This window comes from Neofelis nebulosa, chromosome 3 (genome assembly GCF_028018385.1).
Source record: "Neofelis nebulosa isolate mNeoNeb1 chromosome 3, mNeoNeb1.pri, whole genome shotgun sequence".
Taxonomy (NCBI): Eukaryota; Metazoa; Chordata; class Mammalia; order Carnivora; family Felidae; genus Neofelis; species Neofelis nebulosa.
In genome coordinates, this window is record NC_080784.1 from 133,006,207 (window position 1) to 133,027,518 (window position 21,312).

Consider the following 21,312-nt stretch of genomic DNA (forward strand, 5'->3'; position numbering starts at 1 on the left):
AGAGAGAGAGAGAGAATCCCAAGCAGGCTACACACTGTCAGCATAGAGCCCGACATGGACCTCGAAACCATGAACCATGGGACCATGACCTGAGTCAAAATCAAGATTCAGAAACTTAACCAACTGAACCACCCAGGTGCCCCTATGCTTTTGATTTAAAAAAAAAAAAAAAAAAAAAAAAAATCTTTGTTTCCCCTATTTCCTCTAAAAGGTACAAATAACAACCAACCACTATTTTGCCCTGGAAAATTGTTTTTATGCTTCACTAAAAATTGTTAAATACTTTTTTTTTAAGTTTATTTATTTATTTTGAGAGAGACAGGGAGAGCGAGCAAGGGAGGGGCAGGAAGGGAGGGGGAGAGAGAATCCCAAGCAGGCTCCATGCTGCCAGCACAGAGCCGGACACAGGGGTTGAACTCACAAACCGACTTAACCAACTGAGCCACCCAGGAGCCCCCCAAAATTGTTAAATACTTTTGATTTTCCTCTCTAAGTATATTTTATCATATTTGGCCCTAGACTTTCGCTTAGCACCTCTAGTAAGTAAAGGAGTATTCTAGGAACACATCCATTATCTTCCCCGACCACAGAAAGTGACAGTAAAGAAAAGGCAGGTATGGGAGACAGTTTCACTCAACTTACTTGCTCTCACCTGCCTTCCAAAACACCCTCGGTTTAGTTTCTGTTGAAGTTCAAAATAACCCTTTCTGTGCCTTGTCAATAAGATACGTAAACAGCATATTTGAAATGCCTAATATATAAGTACAAAATATTCAGAGCTAATTAAATTCAGTTGGCGTGACTGCAAATCATAAATATATGCATATTATTTGAAATTCTGCCTAGAATTTAATTTTCACCCTAATTCTAGAAATAACTAAACATTTTTCTACTAGGTTAAGTTGGGGGTTCTCAATTCTACCCTAAGAAAGTACAATTTTGAGTTCCAGTCTGTGAGTTTATAATTTTTTTTAATCATGTATCATTACTCTTCCACAACCTTAGCATATTGGTAAAATTAAATCATCATCTTTTCTTTTAGTTCATAGTCGCGGTCTAACTTCATACAACATATAGAAGAAAAATAGGACAAATTCAACCGACAGAAAATTTCTATACTAATTTTTATATGCATTTCTATACTAATTTTCTGTACTAATTTTTAGTATAATTTTTATACTAACTTTTTTAGTATAAAATATAAAAATATACTAATTTTTTTTATTTCAGCTCAAACTTACAGTTCTCTCTATAATACACTTATAACCACCCCATCTCTCTCTCTCTCTCTCCCTCTCTCTCTCTCTCTGTCTCTCTCTCTGTCTAAACTGCACTAAACTGGTTTTCCTCATGTGCTTGGCTCTCCCTTAGACAACACTGTCAGGACTTCCATGTATCGACAGCTCAGTTTACACCTAAATGAAATGACTTAACAATGACCGTGTTATTTTTTGTCCAAATCCAGACACTTTTGAGAATGAAAAAAAAATTTACATCATTCTCAAAAGTATATAATTTTTTTTTCCTAAAATTAAAAATTAAATATCTGTGTTAGCTAAAAATTTTAAAACTTTATATTCACTATCTGAATATTAGAAAGTAACAAGCAAAATAAATACTCTTGGTACATATTCATAATTTGAAATGTTTTTTAATGTTTATTTATTTATTTTTGAGAGAAAAAGAGAGAGCACACAAATGGTGAAGGGGCAGAGAGAGAGGAGCCACAGCTCCAAGCTGTGAGGACCCACAAACCATGATATCATGACCCAAGCTGAAGTCAGATGCTCAACTGACTAAGTCACCCAGGTGCCCCATATTTTTTAAATGTGTTTCATAGTGATATCTGTCTCTAATACAATATGCTCTAAATTTCTCTGAAAAGTATACTTTAATACAATTTTATTGTTTTTACAATTTAAAATTATAAATGTTTTGCCAAAATCTTTTTAAATGATATATAATGGTTAATAAAGTTGAAGTTGATAGATTCACTCAACTCTTCTTTGTAGGTATAATTAAGAAAATGCCTTCTATGCAGATGCTAAACTACTTGAGAATTTTCAGAGTAAATTCTGCTAAACGGCAGCATTGTCATACAGTCTTATATTGTTCCCAATAGATTTTTCCTCAAGACAATAATAACTGCAACAGGAGACAATAATGGCAAAGCTTTAAGTCTTATTTGGAACACTGATAAACTAAAATCACAATTTGTGAAGTAGACAACTATGATAACATTTTAGATTGTATGTCTCACAAACTAATGGTATTATCAGATGAAGACAGTGGGAGATCAGAGGCCATCCTGATAGGACTTTGCTCAGTGTTTTTAAGAAAAATATAGTGTTTCCAGTCAGAGATGGAACCTAAAAGCTGGATATTCCAGGTCATAAAACTAAGAAAACTGAGCCTTCTGATGTTGTTTAGAAGCATGGTTCCACAATCACAAGTCCCGATTTTTATTTCAAGGACACCAAAGCTGTCCCTATTATTGCTTTAATTTAAAAATGTTCAGGGGCACCCGGGTGGCTCAGTCAGTTAAACTAAGGACTTCAACTCAGGTCATGATCTCACGTTTCGTGAGTTCAAGCCCCGCATCAGACTCTCCGCTGACAGCTTGGAGCCTGCAGCATGCTTTGAAGTCTATGTTTTCCTCTCTCTGCCCCTCCCCTTCTCATGCTCTGTCTCTCTCTGTCTCAAAAATAAATAAACATTTTAAAAAGTTTTTAAAATAATAAATAAATAAATAAATAAATAAATAAATAAAATGTTCGAAGACATCCTACCCTACAACCACTCTAAGTGCCCTACAACAGTGTCACATTACAGTGGAATTCACAGTTTGTTAAAAATAAGCTAAAAAGCTTTAATTGAAATATTTAACAAATAGAGATTTTAAAAAAAACCTTCAACTTTTGAAACTTTTGGAGAATTATAATGAATGTACCAGAGCTTACAAACAGGAAGACACTGAAATGAATCCTTACAAACACAAGGGACAAATCGAACACATAAGTGATGGGAATTCCACTGGCATAAAAATTCAATTTTGAAATTTTATACTTGCACTTCAAAATGCCTCAGCTTGTGAGGAAAATTTATGACAAAACTAAAGAGGGAGAAATATTCAAAAACAACCCAAAACAGGGACAATATATTACATCGGTTTTGTCTAGTTAGAGTATTTGGTGAAGAAAGGTACCATGAAGGGGGGTCCTAAAGCATACCTGTGAATGGATTTAGGTAGAAACATCTGCACATTTCAAGATGAACAAAATTAGAATTCAGAAAACCCTTTGTGTGTTAGAATTTGTTCTAAACTTACCAAGTACACAATTCTGTGCATTACAGTATCGGGGTCTGCCGTGCAGCAACCGTGTGACTTTGAATATTACCCTCTAAAATCCACTTTTCCCCTTCTGTAGAATAGGCATAGTAATAGTACGTACTGCACAGGTCTTTGTGAGGCTTAAAGAATGTTATGGATGTAATGGGCTTCTCAGAGTGCCTAGCATACAGTAGGTGCTCAGTAAATGTCAGCTGCTATTGTCTCGCTACTTTCATCATCACCCTCAGCATCATCTCTTTTCCTTTAACTCTAAAGAGGAAGACAGTTTGGGTCAAGCTGTAGACTTATATTTAAACAGCATATGTATCTTGATGCCACAATGAGAATAAATGTGGGTAAGAACCACTTACTGATCAGATTATAATTTAGAGGTATGGAAAGCACAGATAAGTTTTGACCCTCCTTTTTAAATTAAAATCTTAATTATTTCAAACTACTTTTGAAATGCCAGATGTGTGTCCCCTTACTATAGGGGATAGAAAGATAATTGGTGTCTACATTTATGATGAGATTTAGTTTCAATAGATACTAGTTCCACCATGTATTTCAGAAATAGTAGCTAAAGATGAATTGTTCTAGAACTCAATGCAGAAACTTTGGAAGACATCCTCCAGAATGTGTTTGATTTATTTTATTTTTTATTTTATTTTTTTAAATTTTTTTTTTTTAATTTTTTTTTCAACATTTTTTTATTTATTTTTGGGACAGAGAGAGACAGAGCATGAACGGGGGAGGGGCAGAGAGAGAGGGAGACACAGAATCGGAAACAGGCTCCAGGCTCCGAGCCATCAGCCCAGAGCCCGACGCGGGGCTCGAACTCACGGACCGTGAGATCGTGACCTGGCTGAAGTCGGACGCTCAACCGACTGCGCCACCCAGGCGCCCCTTTTTAAATTTTTTTTAATGTTTATTTATTTTTGAGAGAGAGAGACAGAGCATGAATGGGGGAGGGGCAGAGAGAGAGGGAGACACAGAATCAGAAGCAGGCTCCAGGCTCTGAGCCATCAGCCCAGAGCCCGAGGCGGGGCTTGAACTCACGGACCCTGAGATTGTGACCTGAGCTGAAGTCGGACGCTTAACGGACTGAGCCACCCAGGCGCCCCTAGAATGTGTTTGATCTATAATCAACAACCATACATAACAAAAATACCCACTTCTTTCCATGTATGTGCATTTTGCTACAACTTTATCCTATAAGGTCCATCAGGAAGCTATATTGCTTGAAATCAAATATTCCAGACTAAAATTATTGAGATTTCATGATCAAATGGGTCATTAAGGATATCTGCTTTAGGAACCATTCTTTATAGTGCAAAAAGAAATCTTTGTAACAAAATTAATTTTGTATCCTTATTTGCATTGATCACCAGGAAGCTTAGATCTCAACCTGAGGCCTATCATTAATCATTTAAAAAACCAGGGGTGCCTGGGCGGCTCAGTTGGTTAAGCATCCAACTTCAGCTCAGGTCATGATCTCGTGGCTCGTGAGTTCAAGTTCCAAATTGGGCTATGTGCTGACAGCTTATTGCCTGGAATCTGCTTTGAATTCTGTGCCTCCCTCTCTCCACCCCTCCCCTCCCCTTCCCTCTCTCTCTCTCTCTCTCTCTCTCTCAAAAATAAACATTAAAAGTATTTTAAATAATTAAAAAAACACAAAAGATGAGTTGTGATAAGGATATGGAGAAAAGGGAATCCTTGTACACTGTTGGTGGAAATGTTAACTGGTACAGCCATTATGGAAAACAGTATGAAGGTTCTTCAAAAAATTAAAAACATTACCACCATATACAATCTCACTTCTCGGTACATATCCAAAGCAATTGAAACCAGAATCTTGAAGAAATACCTATATTCATATACTCATTGACTCACTATTCACAATAGTCAAGATGTGTAAACAACCTAAATGTCCATTAAAATGAATAAAGAAAATACGGTATACACATACAATGGAATATTAATCAGCCTTCAAAAAGAAAGAAATCCTACCATTTGCAACAACATGGAATAGACCTGGACATTATGCTGAGTGAATTAAGCCAAACAAAAAAAGACGAATATTGCATGATCTCATTTATATGTGGAATCTAAAATAGTCAAACTTATAGAATGATGGTTGTTAGGGTCTGGAGGCAGGGAGAAATGAGGAGGTATTGGTCAAAGGATACAAAGTTTCTGTTATATAAGATAATTAAGTTCTGGAGAGTTACTATTCAGCACACAATCCCTACAGCTAACAATACTATATTGTATACCTCAAATATTCTAAGAGGGTAGATCTATGTTAAGTGTCCTTTCCGCCACCATCACTATCACCACCACCCAATGATAATAATAATAATGACAAATAATAATAATAAATAATGGAGGAGGGAGGAAACTTTTTGAGGTGATGGATATGTCTAAGGTTCTGATGGTAGTGATGGTTTCATGGGTATATACATATCTCCAAACTCATTGAGTTGCATATATTAAATATATATGGCTTTTTACATGTCAAGAAAGTATCTGGACGGTCTAGTGATTATGTGGTGTTATTAATGCATGACAGTAAAGAAATAGCTTCTGTAGAAAGGAATAATTTGATAAGTGAGCGACGGAATACAATTATATTAAAGTAAATTGAAAATGGAATCATATTTTTTACTCTATATTTAGGCATTTAATTATTTTTCTAGCAGATAAATAACAACTGGGGTTGTTTTTCTGAAGATACAAATACAAATAATATCACCATTTGTTAATAAAGACTCTGCAGCTATCCTTAATCTAAAGATAAATATATCCATATGTCCTTCCACTAAAAAATAACTGTACAAAATCATAACTGTACATATTGCCATTATTGTTGGTTGAGTTTGCCTTTAATTTATTTGAATATGTAATACAAATACAAATATAGTATGAATTTTGAAAGTTCCAAAATTTAAAAGAGGTAAAAATGTATACATTTTACCTTACTCCTCTACCTTTCATCTACTCAAAACCCCCTACCCCTGCCAAATCATGAAAAACTACTCTTACCATTTTTTTATTCTTCCAGAGGTCTTCAGAGAATGTAAAATCATGTGCATATGCTTTTTTACTTCTTCCTTTCTTCCTTTCTTTCTTTCTCTCTCTCTCTTTTTTTTTTTTTTTTTTTTTTGCAGAAAAGAAGCAAGCCATACCCATGATTTTACCTTTTGCTATTTTCTTTTAAATATATATAGAGAGAGACTTAGTACCATATAACTACATACAGATCCCCTACGTTCTTATTATCGCTACTTAGTATTACATTCTTGTAATACTTGTAAGCATATTATTTTTTCACAAGATAAATATTTGAAATTTTTAAAGATTTTTCCAAAAACTTTATATAAATATTATCAATTTGTATTCCCACTAGCCTGCTATTTTTTTTTACATGTGTCAATATGATTTGTGAAGAACAATATCATAGTGATAGTACTGTCTTATTGTGAGTGAAACTGGGCATCTTTTTATGATTAAGATCCATTTGTATTTTCTGCTAATTGTCTTTTTATATCATTTTCCCTTTTTCTATTGGATAGATTATCCTTTCCTTACTGATTTTTTAAAATCTCTTTTTTATATTAGAAAAACTATGGACACCTGGGTGGCTCAGTTGGTTAAGCATCCAACTTTGGCTCAGGTCATGATCTCACAGCTGTGAGTTCAAGCCCCATGTCAGGCTCTGTGCTGACAGTTCGGAGCCTGGAGCCTGCTTCGGATTCAGTGTCTCCCTCTCTCTCTGCCCCTCCCCCACTTACAGTCTGTCTCTGTCTCAAAAATGAATAAACTTTAAAAAAAAAAAAAGAAAAGGAGAAAGAAAAACTAGATCATTAAATGTAATGGGTTGCAGATATTTCTTCCAGCTGGTCATTTCTCTTCAAGAGGTTTACTTGAAGAAATTTTATTATTGCTTTTGTTTTATGTGCTTGAGTTTATCAATCTTTTATTTTATATATTCTAAGTTTTATATCATACATAGGTAGACTTCCTCTCTGAGATTACATAAAAATTCATAATTTCTTGCAGTGGCGATTGATTACAGCCCTGTTGTTGAGTCTTCACTGGTTCTGGAACACTTTCCAACTATTTTTGAGACGGGCATTTTGCCTGTCAACTGGTTTTATTAAAGAAGAAATTTGGGGTGCCTGGGTGGCGCAGTCGGTTAAGCGTCCGACTTCAGCCAGGTCACGATCTCACGGTCCGTGAGTTCGAGCCCCGCGTCAGGCTCTGGGCTGATGGCTCGGAGCCTGGAGCCTGTTTCCGATTCTGTGTCTCCCTCTCTCTCTGCCCCTCCCCCGTTCATGCTCTGTCTCTCTCTGTCCCAAAAATAAATAAAAAACGTTGGAAAAAAAAATTTTTTAAAGAAGAAATTTGCGTTAGATTTTCTTTTCATTGTTGCCTTCTTGTGATTTCTAAGAAGTGAAGGGGGAAATTACTGACAATATGTTTCCATTTTTAAACTGAAAGTCATTGTTTTTTTTTAATTTTATTTTACCCAATTTATTTCTATAAGTCAAGTCAAATTCTTTGTAGAATGACATTACAAATGCATAAACACAATTATTGTGATATATAAGCAATGAAGTTTTTGTTGTTGTTTATCACTCAGTTTCCTTTGAAATACATGTGTTTTTTTTTAATTGTTTTCATTTAAGATGACTGTCCTTGTAAGATTAGGTTATCGGACAATAATGTGTAAATCTATGCACAAACTTTTGCATATAATTAATTTCAGGAGCTTCAGAGAGCTCTTCAGAACTCCTAATGCCTATCATGACCTATTTTGAAATTCAGAGATAAGCTGAATATAAGAGTCTCAGACTCAAAATGCACAATAATTTATGTTGAAGGAGAAAAACTTTCTTTTGTTGTTACCACTAAGGTGTGGAGATTAGGGGCACCTGGGTGGCTCAGTCAGTTAAGTTCTGGTCATGATCTCAGAGTTCATAGGTTCGAGCCCCATGTCAGCCTCTGTGTTGACAGCTCAGAGCCTGGAGCCTGCTTTGGATTCTGTGTCTCCTTCTCTTTCAGCCCCTTCCCCATTTGCACTCTGTCCCTCTCTATATCTCAAAAATGAATAAACATTTAAAAAAAATTTTTTTAATGTGGAGATTAATATGCCAAACAAGATGGGACTTACTTTAACAATCCATAACAAATACTATTAAAATTGTTACTTATTTTAAAATGATCATGGAATATATGATTCAACATAAGATCTTACTGTTTCAAAGTATGAATGTGAATGGACTTACTAAGTATATACTCAACACAGTTTTGAATAAATTATCGAGTTTTTTTCAAAATCTTTCGTTCAAGTAGCAATCTATTGACAACTAAATTCCTTTATAGAAAAAGACTAGTTAGACTGTTGAGAATATAAATTAGTTAATGTTGTAGAAGGTAAACTTTAGATACAAAAGATAACAGCATGTTGAAATGGAGCTTCATCTGCTCCAGTTTTAAGTCAGGCCCAAAGGCAAAACAGAACCATTAATGCTACCTACCCTCCAGTTTAGGGTAGCTTGTTAAATCATCTATGTAAGAATTACAAAGTAAGCAGTCAAAAAATATTTTTGCACTTGTTGACTTACTACCTAATTTATTGTTATATAATAAGCTAAATAAATCTAATAAAAGAAAGAGAGAATTACTTTAGGTTAAATTATCCAAAAATAGTAGGGCCCCCCCTCCCACCTTGGGTAAGGAAGAAAGTGCTTCTTCCTCACGCTAAGGCTACTGGATGGAACAACCAAGCTACTGCTGAGAGAATCGAATGTTTGCCTACTAAAGTTTGGAAAACCTTAATATCCAGTGTTTGCCTCCCACTTGAAAATTCCAAAGTAAAAGTCTGAATCTGGGCTGTAGAATGAAAAGGAAAGACTATATTTGCCAGTAGTGGTAGGTCAGAAAGACGTGATTCCTTCCTATGTTTGGCTGTTGGTCTTAGAGGAAAAAGGCACACAAGGATCATTTTAGAGGAAAACTCCTCTTCAAGAGGGTTTGCTCCCAGGAACAAGGAGCTTTAGCAAGAAGAGTTAGAGAGTGTGCTGTCCAATGAAGAAGCAGTTGGAGACAGGGCATGTGGGGAAAAACTACTGGAGAAACTTTCCTCACAGCATAAGAGGTGAATTTTTGTGTTTTTTGCAAAGGGAGAATATCAAAGAAACACACAAAAATATTTAAGGAGAAAAAGAATGAACACTGAAAATCTGCCATACTCAGAGGGCACCAAAGACCAAGTTACAGCTACTTCTCATAAGTAAGATTTTGTTCATGCCTCCTTTGCTCTCTCCAGAACCAACTCAGGAACTTGCAGTGGCAGCCTATGGGCAAAGTGATGATGAGAAGGGTTGGAATATATGGAGAGATGGAGAAGAGGCCATATTCACTTCCCCTGCTGTGATGGTTAATTTTCTGTGCCCACTTGACTGGGCTAAGGAATGCCCAGATAGCTGATAAGCATTATTTCTGGGTGTGTCCATGAGGTTGTTTCCAGAACAGATTAGCATTTGAAACAGACTAAGTAAATTTCACTCTCACCAATTCAGGTGGGCATCATCCCATCCACTGAGGGCCTGAATAGAACAAAAAGCCAGAGAAAGGGTGAATTTGTTCTTTGCTCTATCTGGGACATCTATCTTCTCCTGCCTTTGGACATCAGAGCTCCTGGTTCTCAGACCTTTAGACTCAGACCTGGACTTACACTATTGGGCTCCTCAATCTTTAGACCTTTGCACTCAGACTGATTTGCGTCACTGGTTTTCCTCATTCTTCAGCTTGCAGGTGGCAGATGGCAGGATTTCTAGGCCTCCATGATTACATGTGCCAATTCCTATAATAAATCTTCTCATCTATATCTGTATCTGCATCTACATCTCTGTTCTGTTTTTTTGGAGAATTCTGACGAATACACCTGCCAAAGGATTCCTAAGTTGAAGGCTTAAATCTAAATGAAGCACAGAAATTGGATCACTACTGATGGAATGGGAAAAGATATTTTCAAATGACATATCAGATGAAGGGCTAGTATCCAAAATCTATAAAGAAATCACCAAACTCCACACCCAAAAACCAAATAATCCAGTGAAGAAATGGGCAGAAGAGATGAATAGACACTTTTCCAAAGAAGACATCCATACGGCAAACAGATACATGAAAAGATACTCAACGTCACTCATCATCAGAAAAACACAAATCAAAGCCACACTGAGATACTACCTCACACCGGTCAGAGTGGCTAAAATGAATAAATCAGGAGACTATAGATTCTGGCAATGATATGGAGAAATGGGAACCCTCTTGCACTGTTGGTGGGAATGCAAACTGGTGCAGCTGCTCTGGAAAACAGTGTGGAGGGTTCTCAAAAAATTAAAAATAGAATTACCCTATAACCCAGCAATAGCACTGCTACATGTACCCCAATGTTCATAGCAGCACTTTCAACAATAGCCAAATTATGGAAAGAGCCTAAATGTCCACCAACTGATGAGTGGATAAAGAGGATGTGGTTTATGTATACAATGGAATACTACTTGGCAATGAGAAAGAATGAAATCTGGCCATTTGCAGCAATGCGGATGGAACTGGAGGGTATTATACAAAGTGAAATAAGTCAGAGAAAGACAGATACCATATGTTATCACTCATATGTAGATCTTGAGAAACTTAACAGAAGAACATGGTGAAGTAGAAGGTTTAAAAAAATGTTACAAACAGAGAGGGAGGGAGGCAAACCATAAGAGACTCTTAAATACAAAGAACAAACTGAAGGTTGATGGAGGGGTAGGGGAGAGGGGAAAGTGGGTGATGGGTATTGAGGAGGGCACTTGTTGGGATGTGTACTGGGTGTTGTATGGAAGCCAATTTGACAATAAATTATATTTTAAAAAAAAAGAAATTAGATCACTAAAAGAGACAGAGCATCTCATTTGCAATACTGAGTTCTTATGGATGATTTCAATTTAGTGAAATCAACAGAATCTTTTTTTCCAAAACATAGGATATAGTATATATGTGTTTTATTTAATTCCTCTTTACCCGGTTGGTAAGGGAGAGATTCCTACTCTATGGTTATGAAGATGGCTAAACACACAACACCTGACACTGGACAGATAAGATTGATGACAGTTTGAGGACATCACATGCCATGCAGGGCCACATGGGGGTTGCACTTGGGACAAATGAGCAAGCATTGTACAGGAGGATGTAATTGGTTTGTTTGAATAATTCTTTGGGCTGACAGGGAACTGAAGCCTGCTGCTCAGGGATAAGCAACCACTGTGCCTGGTTCCTGTGATAGGAGGGTTGCTTGACTAGGGGTCCCTATCTGTCAGAGGGAGAGGGGAACTTGTGGCTAGCCTGTTCAAAGCTCTCCCAGTTTTAAGGTCTCTCTAGCTGTAATAAATTGAATGGTTGGGAGTAGGGCATGGTCAGAGACAGGTAGACAATTAAGAGGCTGCCAGTGTGTCTAGAAGAGTGAAATGCAGCAAAAGAAATTCTGGGACTAGAGAGATATGGGTGGATCTCGGAAACATTAAGTAGAAAACAACAATAACAATGACAACAATTAAGTTTTCTGGATTTAGCAACCAGATAAATGATCATGTCTTTCATTATAGCAGGGAAAGTCATATAAGCACAATTCAAAACTGGAATGCTCAATTCATAAAATTATGATAAGTTAATCATAAGGTACAAGGATGAGAGTCATTTATATGTATTAATTCCACTTCCCGTGATTATAGACTATTAAAAGCTAAAGCACAGTGGAACCAATATCTAGGTAACACGAATCGATGAACAAACATTTTCAATATACCTAATAGAAAAGATAGCATTCTCAAAGAATTTTTACTAGTTGGGTATATTGAGACCAAACTCATAAAAGAACTAATAGTACATTGTGGTATTTGCTAAGCACCAAATAGTCAAAACAGAAAATAAGTCTTGTAAAAGTATCCAAAAATGTCTATGAATACTAGTGGAAACTTTCAAAATCCAAAATTTACTTTTTTAAAAAACTTGTTGTCAAGTTAGCTAACATACAGTATATACAGTGTGCTCTTGTCTTCAGGAGAGGTTCCCATGATTCATCACTTACATATAATATCCAGTGCTCATCCCAACAAGAGCCCTCCTCAATGCCCATCACCCATTTTCCCCACCCCTGACCCCCCACCCCTATCAACCTTCAATTTGTTCTCTGTATTTAAGAGTCTCTTATGGTTTGCCTCCCTCTCTATTTGTATCTTATTTTTCCTTCCCTTCCCTTATGGTCTGTTAAGTTTGTCAAATCTTACATGAGTGAAGTCATATATCTGTCTTTCTCTGACTGACTTATTTCACTTAGCATAATACTCTCCAATTCCACCCACATTTTTGCAAAAGGCAAAATTTCATTCTTTTTCATCACTGAGTAGTATTCCATGGTATGTGTATATGTATATATATATATATATATATATATATACACATATACACATATATACATATATACATATACCACATCTTCTTTATCAAGTCATCAATCAATAGATATTTGGGCTCTTTCCATACTTTGGCTATTGTTGGTAGTGTTGCTATAAACATTGGGGTACGTGTGCCCCTATGAATCAACACTCCTGTATCCTTTGGATAAATTTCTAGTAATGTTATCGCTGGGTCATAGGGTAATTCTATTTTTAACTTTTTGAGAACCTTCCACACTATTTTCCAGAGTGACTGCACCAGTTTGCATTCCCACCAACAGTGCAAGAGGTTTCCCCTTTCTCCACATCCTCACCATCTGTTGTTTCCTGAGTTGTTAATTTTAGCTACTCTGACCAGTGAGGTTTTGATTTGTATTTTCCTAATGATGAAGAATTTTGAGCATCTTTTCATGCCAAAACACAAAATTTAAAATGTCATCTTTTAATCTAGAAGTTCTGCTTCTAGGAATTTCTGCTAGGGAAATAGTGAAGAAATTATGAATATGTATGCATATAATGGTGCTCTTTGCCTTTTAACAGTGAAAACTTAGCTATCATCACTATTAACATCAAAACCAGATTAGTTATATAATAACAGCACAGCTATACAATAGAATATTATACCATCATTAAAAAATAATAAAGTAGAACTGAGGTATTACTAAATAAAAGACATAGACAATATATTATTATCTCAAAAAACAGTTCATGGGAGAGTGTAATGACATGGTAATATCTCTATCTATAACTATCTGTATAAGGAATTCTTAAAAGAATTACCCAACAGATTAACAACAGTTAACCTTTGAGAATGTGAAATTTCAGAGGTACTTTCACTTCTTCTCTACCATTTGAAATTTTAGAATGATAATATGTGTAAAAGATAAAACATATTATGAAATGACTTCCGTCGTTGTCCTATGAGGAGCTTGCTGGACCATTCTTTTTCAGAGAGAGAAGGCCAAATGGCATGGAAACTCTTCTATGGTTGCATCCTGACTCCTACCACTGAATGCCTTCCATTCCCAGCACCCAGAATTTAAACTAATATACTTACCACTTTGATGGGTTCACTGTTTGACCAACTCATGACTACTTACTGTTCATTTTTCTAGTTTTAAATAATAATAAATACAATTGGGCCATTTCAGAAAACCCAAATATAGGGCTTTTCTATTCCTATTAAGGTCAAACATTCTCTCAACAACCCAAATTCAAAATTACAAAACCAGGTTTCATTTCTTCTTTGCTTTCTACATCAAATCTTTAACAAAGTCACCCATATTCTCCCACTCCTTTCTACTCTTTATAATAGGTGTCAGTAAACTTTTTCTATAAAGGGCCAGATAGTAAATACTTGAGCAAAACAACACACTTAGATCTTAAATGCACTTTGCTAAGTGAAAGAAGTCATACATAAAAAGGCTCATTCTGTACCCTTCCATTTATATGGCAGTCTGAAAAAGGCAAAACAATAGGGACAAAAAAGCAGATTAGTGGTTGCCAGTGACAAAGGAGTAATGGGAGGCCTTGAATAAATAAGCAACAAAAGGGAATGTGGGACTGAGAAAAGTGTTCTATGTGGAACTGTAGTGGTAGATACATGACTCATTGCATTTGTCAAAATTCAAAAACTGTACATCACAAAGAGTGCATTTCGCCACGTTAATTTTTTTAAAAAATCAAATAGGATGTAGGGAAGGATGGAATGCAGACTGTAGCAAATCTAGCTGTATTACAAATGAATCGCATAATTACAGAAAGGAGCTGACCTAAGTAGCTTTGGCAGTTACCACTTTTTAAATTATTTTTATATGTTTATTTATTTTTGAGAGAGTGAGAGAGAGACAGACAGCGTGAACAGGGTAGGGGCAGAGAGAGAGAGGGAGACACAGAATCCAAAGCAGGCTTTAGGCTCCTCGCTGTCAGCACAGAGCCTTATGTGGGGCTCAAACCCACGAGTCACAAGATCTACTGAGCCACCCAGGCACCCCTGGCAAACAGTTACTTAACCCGATACTTTAAAGCTACAGACAAAAAGAAATGTACACAGCCCTCTGCTCTAGCTTAGGGGTTGGCAAAATATTTCAGTAAAGGGCCAGGTAGTAAGTTTGTTAAGCTTTGCCCACCATAAGTCTCTCTCACAGCTACTCCACCCTGCCATTGGAACACAGAAGCAGCCATAGACAATACAATATGAGCATGGTTATGTTCTAATAAAACAATTTATAAAAAAACAGGTGTCCAGTCAGATTGGGTTTATGAGCTGTAGTTTGACAATCCCTGCCACAGTTGATAAATTTGTTACTCACAGGGGTGTAAGAAGTTCAGAAAGTTCTCTTTTTTTATGCTAGGGCTGAACCAATAAGTAAATACATCATAGAAATTAAAAATTGGGTTTCTCACTATTGAAGAAAGAAGTTACAAATAAGGAAAGGATAGATGCTAGAGTGAAACATGTGGTACCAGAATGGAGATGGAGGTATTGAAAGGATTCATGATTTTTTTCTACAAATATCAGACAGAAATAAATAGATATACTTATAGGCATAAACTAGGGTACATATACATATTTCCTAGTTCAGTCCAGTACCAAGTACTGGAAGAAATGCTACCTCAGAAGAAATGAACTTGGTTTCCAAATACTATTTCTTAATAAAAGGAAAATTGGTTTATCCCAGGGCTTGGCAGAGAAAACATAAGATGATCCTGGAACAGTTTGTGATACCAGAAAGAAGGAAGTGCTTATGAATAAGTAATAAAAGATCAATACATACTGAAAGGACACAGGAGACAACCCCAAAAAAGCTCCCAATAGCAAAAATTAGGACAATTTGAGAAACAAAAAAAAGTAATGACAGTATTGGATTGTAACCCGAAGAATGAGATCAATATCAATCCAATATAAGCAAATGAATGAATGAATGAATGAATGAATGAATGAATATGGGAGAAGGGACAAGTCTTCCTTACAGAAGATTTCCAATTAAAGATATAGAAAGGATAGGGAAAATAGCAAACCACAGTAATACTTCCCTCAAGCAGGATCCAATGATGAATACTAAAATTAATGGGTAAAATTTAAGCAGAAATAGGATTTTGCTCAGTCACAAGATATCTCTCCCCAAATATTTAGTAATTACAAAGGTAAAACTAGCAACTTCACAATGGAAAAACCTGGCAGATGTCAAGTGATTAAGGTTAACATCATCAATAATAAGACATATCAATATCATCTACCCCTGATACGATGCTTAATGCATTAAGGCACGTCATCCCTGAATTATTCTTCCCATTGATGCAGAGCTTCAATATGATCAAGAAAAAAAACCAAATGGAGAAAATTCTATAAAATAACTCGCCTATACTCTTCGAAAGTGTCAAGATTGTAAAAAAACAAAGAAAGACTGAGAAATCATCTCAGATTGCAACAAACTGAAGTCTCATGGCAACTATATGCAGTGTGAGATTCTGTACTGGATTCTGGTACAAAGATAACAGAGTCCAGCTCCAGCAGGTCCAGGGGTTCCCAAAGCATGAACGGTGTCGGCGAAAAAGTGAAAATAAAACAAAACTAAAATAAAAACAAAAAATAAAAATGGACACAGACAACAGCAGTGTGTTGAACTGGCGGATTTATTGTAGCAAACGTGGCATTATATTTGCTAGTGATTTCCTCGTAGCATACATCATCTATGTTTTTCTAACATTACCTAATTTTGAAAATGTTCCTATGTGTAAACAACCTTTAAGAAGTAACATGGCGATTTTCTTGTAAAGTTCCCGCATACCCTTTGATTATTGATTAATTTCTTTCATTGTTTTTATTATGTATCTATGTTTATCTATAATCTATAAAGTATTTGCTTTGCTGTTTTCATGAAAGGTCATTTATCTCTCAACACCTCAAGTGGAACAGTTACAGGGACATGACCTCTTAGTTGTTTCCCTGAACCATTCGTGGTTTTGAAGAACAAAAGTGTTCGCCTGGGTCCTAGGTGTCAAGAAGGGGGCCAAAAGGGCCTTAGAAACCCACGCCTTATGCATTCTCAGAGAGACAATGCACCTAGGAACCAGTGAACCATTCTCTACTTTAACCGACTAGGTTCAATCATCATCTGGAATGCTTCCTGGGGGCCAAGTGGGCCTAGGGGTTAGAGTGACCTGTGTCCATAGACACACTCCTTAGTTACCAGAGTGGGGATTTCAAATCCATATGTCTCTCCTTTGTTGGCCGCCTTTGCTGGCAAATGCATGAGGCTATCCTTCCTGTAAGTAGAGGAGTCTCCATAGGGGATAGCAAAGGCTAAATGTAAGGCTGCACAATTTCTTGCGGAAACTTATTTTCTTTCCTAATGGTTCTTTTCCCAGAGGGCCTGTCGAGGGCAATTCCCCAACAGACAATACCCCAGGTAATGTTAAGACCAAACTACCTAAAAGCGAGAGTACAAGAAGCTTCACTGTTGGTGGGCCACCTTACAGTCACCAATCCGTCTACAGCCCGGGCCTTGCCATTCAAGCTGGGATAGCTTGGCTTCCAGCACAAAGAAGTGGGGTGGGGGGCAGTAGTGTGAAAACTGGTAGAATTCAAAGAGATTCTATAGTTTCATTAATATCATCATACCAAGATTAATTTCCCAGGTTTGATCATTTTTTTTTCCTTGATCATGTAAAATATTGGCATAAGGCTAAGCTGGGTGACCAGTACATGGAAGCTTTTTGTAGTATTTTTGCAACTCTTCTATAAGTCTAAATTTACCTCAAAAGTATAAAAACATTAAGGCTGAAAATTTATTCATTGAATTCTAACTATATGCTAAGTATAGAATTAAAATCTAAGATTATTAAAAACATCAGTCTGGTCTATAAATGCCTTATGCAATCAAAATTGTATTTAAGATACTACCTTATAGATAAGATAATTTTTAAGTGAAATTCACTTGTCATTATGAGGATAAAAGGAGGATATATAACCCCTTTGGGGTCCAGTTCTAAAGCAGTTAGATAGAAGAACATCAAATGTAATGGTCTATCTCCCCTAGTATGGCATGACAGAAGTCTCAGGCCTCTATGAGAAGCCCAACATTTGAATTTACACCCAACTTGGCACAGAACCAATAACAACATCAATGCAGGGAGGTCTGAGCTAGATAAGTCTAAATAAATACCATAGATCTCCATGTGCTGTGCATATGGATAGAGAAGTGTCCACATGATCTGAGATACAGAGTACTGAGAGGACCAATGGGCCAACAAAGGCTTGGAGGTCATGGCTAAAATACTCCAGGATTTCAACACTGACTGGAACCATTGATTTCCAAGTAGGTGCCAGCACTGGTCAGAGACTAGATAAGACACCACACTTTGCAGAAAACCAGCAAGGATTCACGTAACTCAATATGCCTCCCAAGCCCACCCCTACATCTCTCCTATGCCCACAAGGTCAAGTAAGTTTCCTCAAAACTCATAAATTACCTGGAATTAGAGCAGGGGGAAGAAAAGGAAATTTTAGAGACTGGAAACTAACACCAAAAAGCCTGAAACAAGCCAAAGAGATTATTTGTGCTGGAAGAGATTTTAAAGATGATTACTTTATATTCTAAAGTGTGGTATTTTGTAGAAAATAAGTCACATTTTATTTGCATATGTGAGAAGCAATTACTAAATTAGTGCATCTGTTTACTTTTATATATTATTACACCAAAAATTCTATGGAAACTGGAATTGCATCTTTTTTTATCCTTGTATGCCTAGCATTATAATAAGTATTTGACAAATATTTGTCATATGAATGAATAAATGAATGAGGTTACTGCCCTGGAGCTCAAAATGTGGAAAGGCAAGCAGACATGTAAATAGATACTTAAAATAAACCTAAATAGAAGATACAATACTACCCAATGATCTCTGCCTGTTACAGGAAAAAAAGGCTTCAGAGGTATAGATCTGAAAGAATTCACGGGAGTTTGATAATGATCCTCTGAACTACAAAGAACTTAGAAACTTTCTTGATGTTAAAACCATTGATTTTATACTTAATATTTTCTCTGTGCCCCAGCACAATAACAGGAATTCAGTAAATGTATTGATTTGACTTGAGTTTCAGCTTACAATCCATTAGTTAAAAGAAATTGCCATTTCCTGAAATATATTTCCAATTGATGATGTTAGATGGGATACTTTTTTTAAGCTAAATTGATCACTACAGGGGTCTCGTGTAATTAATGACATTCATTTATGAAACGACTCACCATGGGATTAAATCAAATACTGATCATGAATAAACATACATTTACTCTCACCAGAATCTGACCATACTGGTACTGGTCACACGTGCAGCCTCCAGAACACTGATAAATTTTTGTTCTATGGTATTTTGTATGAATACAATCCAAACTAAGACAGTTGAACTATTTGCCTTTTTTATTATTGAATTGTAAAGTTTCTTTATATATTCTGGATATGAGTATTTTGTCAGATATATGATTTGCTAATATTTTCTCCCATTATGGGAGTTGTCATTTCACCTTCTTGATTTATTTCCTCTGAAACATAAACATTTTCAACTTTGGTAACATCTGTGTACCTTTTATTTTTTGGTTACTTGTGCTTTTGATGTTGTATCTAACACTGCCTAAACCAAGGTCACAAAGATTTATCCCTATGTTGACTTCTAAGAGTTGTTTGTTTTTTAATCATTAAAACAGGCTTTTTTATTATTTAATTTTTGAGATACAGCACAAGCAGGGGAGGGACAGACAGAGGGGAGACACAAAATCCAAAGCAGGCTCCAGGCTCTGGGCTGTCAGCACAGAGCCCAATGCAGGGCTTGAACTCACGAACCATGAGATCATGACCTGAACCAAAGTCAGACACTTAACCTACTGAGCCAGCTAGATGCCCCTAAAACAGTTTTTAAAAGGTGTTTTGCTCAAAGCTGTGTTTATTGGTTTTCCACACTGCCATTGTTGATTTGTGAGATTTCATAAGGTAATTATTCCCTGATCACAGTTATAATAAGCTTCAAGAGAAAGGGATTGTTATGTCAATATATACTATTTTACAAATATTTCAAAGTTCAGAGACTATCTCTAAAATAAATGTTTGGAGATTCCTTTTTTTAAAGTTACCTATGGTATTCCTTTTCTTTATTTTATTTTATTTTATTTTATTTTATTTTATTTTATTTTATTTTTTTGATTCACATCCAAATTAGTTAGCATATAGTGCAGCAATGATTTCAGGAGTAGATTCCTTAATGCTCCTTACCCTTTTAGCCCATGCGACCCCCCACCACACCTCCAGTCACGCTCTGTTTGTTCTCCATATTTAAGAGTCTCTTATGTTTTGCCCTCCTCCCTGTTTTTATATTATTTTTGCTTCCCTTCCCTTATGTTCATCCGTTCTGTGTCTTAAAGTCTTCATATGAGTGAAGTCATATGATATTCATCTTTCTCTGGTTAATTTCACTTAGCATAATACCCTCTAGTTCCATCCACGTAGTTGCAAATGGCAAGATATCATTCTTTTGGATTGCTGAGTAATACTCCATTGTGTGTGTGTGTATATATATATATATATATATATATATATATACCACATCTTCTTTATCCATTCACCCATCCATGGACATCTGGGCTCCTTCCATACTTTGGCTATTGTTGATAGTGCTGCTACTGCTATAAACATTGGGTTTCATGTGCCCCTTCGAAACAGCACACCTGTATCCCTTGGATAAATACCTAGTAGTGCGATTGCTGGGTCATAGGGTAGTTATATTTTTAATTTTTTTTATGTTTATTATTTATTTTTGAGAGAGAGAGAAACAGAGTGCTAGTGGGGATGGGGCAGAGACAGAGGGAGACACAGAATCCGAAGCAGTCTCTGGGATCCAAGCTGTCAGCACAGAGCCTGATGCAGGGCTTGAACTCATGGACAGAGAGATTAAAGACCTGAGCCAAAGTTGGCCGCTTAACCGTCTGAGCTATCTGGGGGCCCCTACTTTTAATTTTTTGAGGAATCTCCATGCTATTTTCCAGAGTGACTGCACCAGTTGCATTCCTACCAGCAGTGCAAAAGAGATCCTCTTTCTCTGCATCCTCGCCAACATCTGTTGTTGCCTGAGTTGTTAATGTTAGCCATTCTGACAGGTGTAAGGTGGTATCTCATTGTGGTTTTGATTTGTATTTTCCTGATGATGAGTGATGTTGAGCAGTTTTTCATGTGTTGGTTCCCCATCTGGATGTCTTTGGAGAAGTGTCTGTTCATGTCTTTTGCCCATTTCTTCACTGGATTATTTGCTTTTTGGGTGTCGAGTTTGATAAGTTCTTTACAGATTTTGGATACTAACCCTTTATCTGATATTTCGTTTGCAAATATCTTCTCCCATTCCATCAGTTGCCTTTTAGTTTTGCTGATTGTTTCCTTCACAGTGTAGAAGCTTTTTATTTTGATGAGGTCCCAATAGTTCATTTT